Below are 12,171 nucleotides of genomic sequence, written 5' to 3'. Positions count from 1 at the left end.
TGGACGTTAACGGCGTAACTATATATAGATAAGCACATCTGCTGGTTCTCCAAATGACGATTTACTTTTATCGACAGCAAATGGAATACCTTGTAATTAGCGTTGGATACGATGAGATCTCTCGACTGCTGGCATTCCCCATGGACGTGAAGGTAATTTAATCTAAACATACATTTTACGCCGTAACGTGAACGCTGGGGATTGAGCGAAAAGAGAGTCTTCCTTGTGTGGAATTACGTAACGGAGCAATAACAGATGATGAACTGTTCTTTACCTTATGCCTTTTAGATTTATATGACACTTGAAGTAGAACCTTAAACGATCGATATGTACAAGTATTGGGATTGGTATCTGTTTCTACAGTGTCTCAGCGCAAAAGGCAATGGCTTTCATGACCATTTGCTTTAAAAATTAAGTTGATATACAAACTAGCTTCTAGTGGCATCAAAGCACTTCAGAGAACTGGAGAGGTTGCATTTCAAGAAAAAGTGCAACATAAAGTACAATACAAAACATAAAATAGAATACGGCAGTCAGCTTAAGTAAACGCAAGTAATTAAATGTAGTCTTTGATAAGCATTAAGACATTTGAATACCTGGCACTTTTTATGAATGCGACTTCTTATATTCTTTGTAACGACGTTCCAGAGCTACGTCTTGCTCCTTCGCGAGGTGAATACTGGTGTACACCTGTGTCCTGTATTCATATACTTTAAATTTAATTTTCCCCAACATGTATGGGCATACCTCGGTTCTGAAACATACATTAAAAGACGACAAAACTCAAAACCATGGGCATCTTCAGGTTGTACATATACTCATACGCAAGAGAAACGCAAGTGGTTTTAAGCAAATAGGTTACAAACACGGAACCATAAATTGATACGAGTTTTAGCATGTAATGAAGCCTGATGGTGTTATCAATATTTTTGGTTGCATAAAAAAAGAATCGCCAAAACGCACCATTTCAATGAATATGTGGGTATCATGCACCCATGTCTTGCGAAATCGAAAATGCACGAACTGTAGTGGGTATAAAACTGTTGCCGATTCTTTGACCTACCACTCTAGGTCAAAAATGCAACGCCTAACTCTAATTAAGAGAAACCAGGATATCGGACGTTTGGAAGCTGGAGAGTCTGTCCAAGATGTCATTTCAAGATTAACCTAACCACAATTTACCGTCCCCTGCATCGATACAATGCTACACAGACCACAGATGACCTTCCTCGGAGCGGTCGTCATAGGGTCACCACACCTCGACAAGATCGGCTGATTACCCGTCAACACCAGCGACATCCGTTCCTAACTGCAAGTGAAAGTGCTCGACAGACCATAGCAACACATAATCGACACATTAGCCGGGACATTGTGATCCGACGTCTCCGTTCCAACAACCTCAGATGTCGCCGACCAGCACGTCGTCCTGTTCTCTAACCACGGCATCGACAAGCACGACTTCAGTGGGCACAGGGTCATCGCAATTGGCGTCATCGTGAGTGGAGGCGTGTCATCTTCTCTGATGAAAGTCGCTTTTGTGTCTCCCATGCAGACGGAAGATCGGTATTTGGCGGCGTCGAGGTGATCGTTTCGCTGACAGAAACGTTAGGGAAAGAAATCCATGGGGTGGACCTAGCGTCATGATATGGGCAGGGATTGGACTTAATGCGAGACTTGGACCCATGTGCTTTCTGAATGTTGGTCAAGGTCGGGGACACGGCGTCACTGCTCAGCGGTATATCAACCAAGTGATCAGACCCCACGTTGTTCCATTTTTGGCACAACATCAACAACACATTTTCCAGCAGGACAACGCCCGTCCCAATGTTGCCAGAGCTACCATGGCCTTTCTGCAACAACACAACATCAGTGTTCTACCGTAGCCAGCCCTCAGCCCTGATCTGAACCCCATCGAACACTTGTGGGATGAGGTTCAAAGGCGTCTGCACAATGTGCGCCCAGTCCCTACAACTGCCGATGAACTACGCACAGCTGCTCTGGATGTGTGCAGGAGGATCCCTAGGGCCTTCACAAATCGTCTGATCCACTCAATGTACAGGAGATGTGTGGCAGTGATCAATGCTAATGGTGGTCACACCAGGTATTGACTGACATTTTGGGTATTGACCCGAAACTGTACATGTGTAAGCCCTTAACATTTGAAAAAAAAACAATTATGTCATCCGCCTTTTAATCCATTAAACTGTCTTCAGTCAAATTTTTGTCAATCTTGTCCTATTAGTATTTCTTGTCTTTACTATTGAAAATAAATAACATGTATACTGCATACTCGACTTGCGTTTCTTTTGCGTGTGAGTATATTAATCATTATACTTGAGACGTTACATAAAAGGAACATTGTTACATGTGTGGTTCAACTTATAATTTAAACTAAAAAACTGAAGATTAACGATGTACCTAAACAACAGTGACAAACCCAAAGAAATTGCTGATCGCTATAAAGATAAATTGAAATATTATATCGGACTATCTAAGGGCTGATAAAGTAAATGGATTGTATTTTTGCTTTGAAAAAATATCAACTGAAACTCAACACATTCTGTTGTGTTGGTTGTTACAGCCGTAAATATCACCGTGTATAAAATAACAGAGGGTTTGCATAAAAGGCAACATTGTCATGTGTATTTCCTCTTACTCTGCTTTCGGTAGCCATGCTCAAGTTTTCCATCCACGGTAGTGCTGTGTTGGAAACATTCATCAAAGTTACTGCTAAGTTTAATCTAAAGGGAGATCTCCTTAACAGGCGCCCGAGGCGTCGTAATTCACTGCGACGAGTGCGAGGATCCGAAAGTATTATCGTGAGTTCGACTTCCAGATTCGCGCTGATTCTAATTTCTGATCTCCCAGCACTATATCCATACTCGTGATGAACAGCTTTGGACCTACATCACGTTGGACTTTTCTCCAACATGAGTTGAGTTGAGTTGAGTTGAGTTCTAATTTCTGATCTCCCAGCACTATATCCATACTCGTGATGAACAGCTTTGGATCACATCACGTTGGACTTTTCTCCAACATGAGTTGAGTTGAGTTGAGTTGAGTTGAACCTACATCACGTTGGACTTTTCTCCAACATGAGTTGAGTTGAGTTGAGTTGAGTTCAAGATTACTGCACTTACATACACCTAAGTGGGTGGGTGCTTGTACTAGTCTCGACCTAATGCGGTTTTAGAGTGCTAGCCCAGGAGATACCATGCCACAGTTTAACACGAATACCTCACTCAGACACAGTACTGTGACTCTGAGACGTTCAGCCTTTGTTTTTATACCCTTAACGCTAAGCGTCAGACAGGATCTTTTACCTCTTCCGGTATGACGCGGCCGGAGGTCGAACCACCGACCATCCACACTCCGGGCAGACGCTGTATCGACTATACCACGGAGGAGGTCCTCACGAACATGCAGCTGGCACACCATGGTATAAATCAAATACTGTTCACTCATTATGTCAATGACGCGTCGAACATACACACAGGCGAGAAGTCAAACAGCATGGTGTATCTACATGCCCGTTTCTGTGTAGGACTCATCGCAAATAGTGGTATACACGTGAATCGTGGATGCAGGGTCAAGGATAGGTTACTCAATCTCTGTCGCAAGGTAATTTGCTGATAACCTCAGACGCAGCAATGTGATCCTTCCGTCTGGTGTCATTTCAAATCTAAGCTTAACATCCGATGACACGGGACCTTCACGTCAGATACTTCAGGTTGTTACCTGACAGAATTAGATGACTACTTAAATAAGCTTATTACGACCAACATCTCCCCCGGCTCTTGCAACGCTACACCATTGTTGTAGACTTTTCCTGATTCTATGTGGGTGGTACTTGGATGAAAACTGCCATTGAACATGCTAATTGGAGAACATTCTCCGTCAGAGCCAAATGACCATCACAAAGACAGACACGAGTGGGTGGGATGGTCTGTTTGTGTGGAGTTAATGCCAGTGGTTAAAATAAATAGGGTCAGTGCTAATCATGAAGCGAGCACACTCATTTGTGTGTTCTTTGTTAATACTTGTTGGTTCAAATAACAGAATATCACCTTTGATTTTTGGCTGCTTCAAATTATTTTGACTTGAGAAAATTCAACTTTGTTTCAAATGTGGTTAAATTTCATTTTTATTCCGAAGAGAATTTTTACCAAGCCTTTATTAATCAGTTATTGAAAAGAAAAATGTATGTAGAATGATTTCACATTAGCATTAATTGCAACTGGGGTTCCCGGGTATCCAAATTATTGGTCCCCAGTATCCGATTTTGAATATAACACAAATATGTAATCATAATACCCGAGTTTCGATCATATATTCCGAGTTTTTAATATCATGAACATATATAAGAATAGGCAAACGAAATAGTGATCATAGTTGTGTTTTATTATAATTTAATTCTTTATGACTTTAAGCCTACTATGTCCTAGAACACGGTCACCCATCCAGTTCAGAAGACCACGATGCGATGGCCAACACATTAAATCATTTAAATTTTGAGAAAGAGTACCCGTCTTAAAGCACGTTCAACGCAGACCATTAGACTGTCTTTATGTCGCTCTAAAGCCATGCTTGTTGTCTTCAAGCTCTGTGACACTTAGATTGAGCAGCAATGCCGTGTAGCATAGAGCGAAGTCCTACTTTAACTTCATTCAGACGACTCTAGAGGCAATGTTACCATGACTTGCAGTTATATCGGAATTGAAGAAACTTCATTTGGTTCCCGTTTTCTTACAGGGGACGTTTGTCGATAATCCAAGAACGACTTCTACCGGAACCAGTTTAAACTGTTGATAGAACTCTGAATGGTACCTGTCAGACAGCAACGAACGTTAATCAGATTTGAGAGAGACTTGTTTCAATTAGATCTGATGCCTTTGGTTTCTTGGGACGCTCAGGGGTATGAGTCTGCGAAGCGGGCTTCCCAATACAACAATGGGACGTACTCCAGAGAATCAGCTGATTTACCGACCAACCTATATATATATATATATATATATTCTATTAGTTCTATTCATCCAACTATTAGCGTTAACCTGATCCAAATCGTACATTGTGTGTGTTCTGCTATCATTGTTTTGAGTATCCACGCATGCTACTTAACCACATTAGGATGCTGGATAAAACCCCTATCGATACTGTAACTGACTCCAACATTGCTGTGTTTTCGAACGTGATTCTCGTTATCGGTTCGATTCATTCACGGGGGCACGGGAGGCCTAATCGTCTGAGGCGCCACAATTCGCTGTGCAAAGTTGTTTCCATTTCACCAGAGATCGTGGATTTGTATCCCGGTTCGCCCGATTTCTAGGTTTGTTACCCTCACACTGCATCGATTCGGGATTTCCTCCCAAGATGACATTTGTTTTTAAAATCGACGTTATACCCGACTCAATCACTCATTTGATTCATTTACTTTCATTCTCAACTAGTAAGGAAATCGTAATACATGCAGATATATATGTATACCAGGACAAAGGTGAAAGTCATTAAAAAAATCGCACAGCTTTTTAATGTTATGACGAAACACATATATTTATGTTTACAAAGTGACACACGCAAAATGAAATACACCTGAAATAGATTTTCTGATATGTTTTGTAACTGCTCCATGACAAAAGTAATTTCATTACCATTTCAACCATGTATGGTGTTATATTTCCCAGTACTTGCGAATAACTGGAGTGAATTGGGTTTAACGCCACTTTGAACTGTATTCCAGTTGCATCATGGTGTGTCAGTTGAAAGGTGGTTCTCATTAAGATTCATGCCTGCCACAGCTTTGAGGGCAAACGGCAAGAGCACACTGATAAATCATAAAAGCTTTATGTTCCGATGTAACGTAACTTAAAGAGTTTATGTCAATGACAAGAGAAACTTGTATCATTATTTATCATTAAGGGCCATGTATAGAGCTGCACAAAGTTTCAATGATTAAACTATGATCAAACATGCATGTAGTGCGATTATGCTTCCAATAACAAGTTTTATTGACACCATGTGGACAGAAAAAAATATATCATCTCTTCAATATTGATTGACATTGAAAACAGATGTACTGACAAGACATTAAGATAAGATAACGTACAACAAATTAAAACCACACTCAAAATATGGTAACATACAGTATCATAAGATAACATACGATAAGATATGTATGTCGCTATATAAGTGCCATAATCTTGGACGCTACGTTAAACCCCTAGTTTACCTAACCTCACCAATAACATAAGATAACAATGCAATCGATAATATAATATACAATACGATAAGATAACATACAGCAAGTTAAGAAAACACAAGAAGATATGATAACATACCATGCGAAAAATACCTTACAATAAGATGTGATAAAAACTATTAGATAATATAACTTTGAAAAAAGATAAGATAACACATAATAAGATAAGATTACATACAATGAAGATAAGATACAATAGGATAAGATACTATGAAATAAGATAAGATAGTATAACATACAGTAAAACGATGTAACGTACAATAAGATAAAATAAAAATACAATCCACAGTATAGCATATACGATAAGATAAAATACAATACGATAAGATAACATACAATACGAAAAGATAACATACAATAAGATATAAGAAACTACAGTAAACTACGTTTATAACGAACACGCTTATAACGAACTGACGGATATAACGAACCTATGTTTGGTTCCGGCCATTTGCTGTATATATGCTGTATATATGCTTATAACGAACGACGGTTATATCGAACTAAAATCAGTTGCCCCTTTTGACCGTAGTTTACTGTATAAGATAATATGATGTAAACTAAGATAAGATAACACACAATAAGATAAGATACAATGAAATAACATAACTTACCGTAAGATAAGATAAGATACAATAGGATAAGATACTATGAAATAGATAAGATAAGATAACATAATAACAATACGAATATAAAGATAAGATAATAAGATAATACTACATACAATATGATAATATAACATACACTAAGAAAAGATAATATACCATAAGATTTGATAACTTACAATGAGATAATATAACATTAAATGAGATAAGCCAACATACAAGAAGATAAGATTGCATACCATACAAAAATATAACATACAATAAGAAAAAATACAAAAATCAATATATACTCATATGTTCATATAAAGGATGATATCTATGTGTCATAATTTAGGATTTACATTGCTATAGTTTATTTGGAAGTGTGTCACCCCTGATATGAAAGTCGCGAGCAACGCTCTCGATTCACGCCGCTGGGTTCCGATGACGCACACTCATCCAGGTCAAACATTTTAACCATCCAATCCTTATTAACCTGTTCTATTAGGCATGGGGACTTTTTGCAGCCAGTGAATCCCCATATAGTGATATTTTGGGTGAAAAGTTCGGACCAAAACGATATGTTTTGGGTAGTTCGTTTATTTTTGTACTTCCAACACAAATTATTTGAAGCGGAATGCCCTGAGCTTTCAACTTAACCTTTGAGATTCCGGGTAAGAAAATAGGTCCCGGCAATATACGCTTGTCATGAGAGTCGACTGGTGGATCGGGTGGTCTGGCTCGTTGACACATGTCATCGGATTCCAAAAACATAGACTATCCTCATGATGTCAATCACTGGAGTGTTTATTTCAGACACGAATATTTACTTACCGCCGTCAAAAAGCTTGAATTTTCTATGCGGTGTTTAACTAATAACAAAACAAACAAACCTACAGTTATGCATGTAAACAAGGTAGAGCAAGGTAGAGAGAAATCACAAAAGTATTCTGAAAAATGAGAAAGGAAAGTATTTGTTGTGGATGATATACCGTATTTGACGTAATAAGCGCCCAGGGTGCTCTCAAAATTAGAAATAGAGGGCTCTTATTAGAATATTATTGTAGTGAAAAAAGAGTTAAAAGATAAATTTCGTGGTTTATACTGACAGCCTGAACTGTTTATGTACGACATATATTTGTCCAGAATTAAATTGCCCATAATTTAGTGTGCATATCACACATGAGTGTCAATATATGTCTGTGTACATTGATCAATCGGAAGGGGTGCTAATTAGGATTGTTCACTGGCCAATATTTTAGCAAATATCGCCGTGGGCGCTTATTAGAGCGGGGCACTTATTACGTCGAATACGGTACTAGTATACCTACAGGAGGAAACCGTCCTTCAGTCGGTACATTCGTGTGCGTAGGACTGTCCAGGACGCATCGAGACATCAATTACAACAGTCGCCGAAATGGCAATGAGGTCTGACTGTCTCTTGACCACACAATGACCATATCTGTCGGTACCGTGGTTCCGATAATTAATACGGTTCTTAACCGCTGGACAATGTGTGATATTTCACTGAAGCGCCTGTCAGGACAGCGTCTAGACGGACGAGACTGCGCCATCTGTAATTGCTCCGTGGAGTACATCCTTCCTTCTTCAATGCTGTGTGTGATGTTGCTGATGGATGATCAGCAACAAAATTAATACAGAACTGTTTTCATTATTTTCTGTCATGTGTTCTGTTTGATGAACGGAGGCAGGTTATGCTCGCGGCCCTGTCTCATGTTGTTGGTGACAGGTTTCAGATCGTTCACTGTTATACGGCAATGTGAATATGATAAATAAATAAATAATAAATAAACACATTTTCCTCACTGTCCAAGAATTTGTCAGTAAAATTCAAAGATTTGTTTAACCAAATATTGCTCCTTTTATCGTTTTCTATTCTCGGTCTCCTGTCCATGCTTTCTTGTATACGAATTATTGAAGATATGTTTAGGAGCGAGCATTCTACGTTGTTATACCTTTTTAGTATCCTTTTCACTTTATGTGAGTAACACAAAAAACATAACGCCAGAAGGGTGTGAATAAAAACATATATAAGAAAGCCAGCAAGATAGTTTAAATTTATTTAAATTTATTATAATTCCAAACATTCGGACTTGTGTTTCTAGTTTGTGGTCCATCAACCGATACGATAACCGATAACCGACGACAAGCATAGTTGTGGGGGGATAACTTAACTGCAACCCCTTTTAAGGGGGTGTTCATCTCTGTCCCCAATTTAGGTTACGGGTCTCTCAATATGGTAAAATGCGGCATGTTATAGTGAACTAGCACCATAAATCGGCATCAGTCCGGAATCAGTCCGGACTAGTACAAGTAGACACACACACACACACACACACACACACACACACACACGTGCATGCACGTCGCGATATAAGTGCAATAATCTTGGACGCGACGTTAAACCCCATTTCCGAGCAGATCCGTCCTTATTTTTACTCTTAATAAACATCGATTCCTGCTTTAAAATGAAGTGTTAGTTAAAGACAGATCTGCATCCGTGGAAGAATATTTGATTTGCGACGAAACTTTCACAACCAACAATTCCAATCATGTTTCTTTGGCGTCGTCTCCAAACATGAATTCCCTTGCTATCACAATGTGGAAGGTATCCATGAAATTAGAAAATGGCTATATTTATCTTAAAGAGGCTTAATACAGTGCATTCGTTGGAAGACTGGCATTTGAAACATACGTTAGGATTGCAAAAATGAGAAAGTAACAACTGGGGTTTTCTCACCATTAATATTTCTTCACCCAGCTGTGAATGGATACCCGGTAGGATGAGATAGTAACCCCTTGGGCTTTTAAACTTGCGGCGTAAACACCCTCAGGGAACTGAGAATGATATTCGAGTGCACACTGACCCAATGAACGGGATAAATTATTATTATTATTATTATTGTTATTGTTATTATTGACAGATTAAAAAAATGCACCAAAGAGGGTTTTGTGGATCCTGGCACAGTCAGGCTGGTTGGTCGACATTACTAAAACCTAGTTTAATATAGTACAATGTCACTGACACGACAGTGGAAGAAATGCCTTTAATCAGCAAACAATCAACTACTATTTACATAATACAAAGTAGTTTATATCATATCTGCGTACGAAACTATTTGTTTGTCATTTAGCGCCGCACTCACCATTATTCCAGACATAAAATGCCGGCGGCCAAACAATCTAGTGATAAAACCCATTCCATAATCATAAGAATTAACTGCTAATAGCAGCGTCCTTTGCACAATTCCATCAAAATCTTATCACGTGTCTATAAGATGTATGTATCACTATTAAATAGTGATGACGCCATGCGATGGCGAAGAAGAGAGCTAATTTATGACCATCGAACCACTCTGTCGGGGTGCGATGACACGCAGTCAACCAAGCCACCGAGCCTGATCCATTAAGTCTCTTACGACCAACATAGGTTGCTGGGGACCAATTCTAACCCGGAGCCCCCATGGGGATGTACGGAACTAAATTACTGAGTAGAGGTCGTTGGAGTGAAGGATATTTATGGGGATGTAAACGCTTCCTGTTTTTGTAAGTGGTGTCTACCCCATACTGGTAAAAGTAATCCCAAACAAGGATTTATGTAGAATACAGATAGCATGACCTGTAGTTAACCCCAGCTTAATGATTGTTTGCCAAATTTAGTGCATGTCTGACCAGTTGCTCTCTGTGAGCTGATAACTACACTTTGCTATAAAATATTCATGACGCCATGTTATACGCGATAAAAGGTTGATTTGTATGTGATATTGTGTGACTGCAAAAGTGTTAAATATAGGTGAGAAATGCTTGTCTAAATACATTGTAACTCAAATATGCATCTTTATATACATGTTAATAGCCGCCGGGGCAAGATACGCTCACCTTTTCACAAACCCCTGGGCCCAATTGCACAAAGCGATCTTAGCGCTAAGATGATCGTAACTCCCATGCTTTAACATAGACTTACAATATTTGTAGCGCTAAGATCGCTTTGTGCAAGTGGGCCCTGGTGTCATCACCAGTTGATAGTGTTTTACATTGCTCATGAATATGGAAATGGTTTTATCGCTTACTATTGTTGCATCTAATCAAATTGGAAACACAAACCATTAATAAAGGAGACACCGTTTGATGAATACATCAAGGACATTTAGATATTAATGACTGGGATGATTGATGTTTTGACAAGAACGACTACATTAATATTATTTATTATTTCATGACAAGTATGTATACACTATAATTAACACACAGAGAGGTAACAAATGTGAACAATGTATACACTTACATTCCCACGTAGTGGGATGACGGCCAAATGTGAAATGTGTGCTGAAATTGTCACATAACATGTTCATCAATACCTATGTGTAGCGGCCATAAAATTTCCGAGTCCCGTGATGAGATTCGAACCACGGACCTTCTGATCAGAGGTCGGACGCCTTGTCCACATGACCAAAGAGGTCAACCCTGTCAGCAGGCTGACAAGGTAAGGATGTCATCTGTGGGATGACTCCACGCCCTGCTACATACTCCCTCGTCAACAGAAGGCACGTCCCGGGCCGCATAGTAGGGTACTGAGGCTTATTTTGCTCAAATTTGATATGAACGTGCTCAGCCCCACGTTGGGCACAAATGTAGCGGACATAACATTTCCGAGTCCCGTGATGGGATTCGAACCACGGACCTTCTGATCAGAGGTCGGACGCCTTGTCCACATGACCAAAGAGGTTAACCCCGTCAGCAAGCTGACAAGGTAATGATGTCATCTGTGGGATGACGCCACGCCCTGCTACATATGCAAAAATCGTAAACGTGTCAGGTCATAGCTGATACATGGAAGCTAACTTAAATAAGAGTGTGGTAGACTGCAGTAACATGACGCTCATGCTTGTAACACGGACAGTTTACTTCCTTATTTTGACTTGTACCATTGGTTCCCGTGTTTGTTTAAGATGACTAGCCGTTGCATGTGTTTGTGACGTGTGTCTCTGGGGGACAGGATACATTCACCTTCCGGGAACAACTGGTATCATCACTTTTTGATAGTGATTCAAAAACACTTGCTCGTGAGTCGTAAAATCGACTCTGCTTATGGAAGGATTTTGTTGTTTTTATGTAGCAAAATGGAACCAGTAATTTATATAATATCTATGGAGGCATATGTCGTCAGGTGTTCCATAACAATATTTAAGGGAACAGATATGTTATGACGAATGTGCCAAGAGATGAAAATTAGCAAATTAGTGAGCAGTCTTTTGTTTCTGTAGAATCTTTACATCAAACAGAGTTGTAAACATTATTGTGCTATATTCT

This window comes from Haliotis rufescens, unplaced genomic scaffold, assembly GCF_023055435.1.
Source record: "Haliotis rufescens isolate VD_foot unplaced genomic scaffold, xgHalRufe1.0.p SCAF_5, whole genome shotgun sequence".
In the NCBI taxonomy this organism is placed as follows: Eukaryota; Metazoa; Mollusca; class Gastropoda; order Lepetellida; family Haliotidae; genus Haliotis; species Haliotis rufescens.
The sequence above is the reverse complement of the archived record's forward strand: the minus strand, read 5'-3'. Positions refer to the sequence as shown.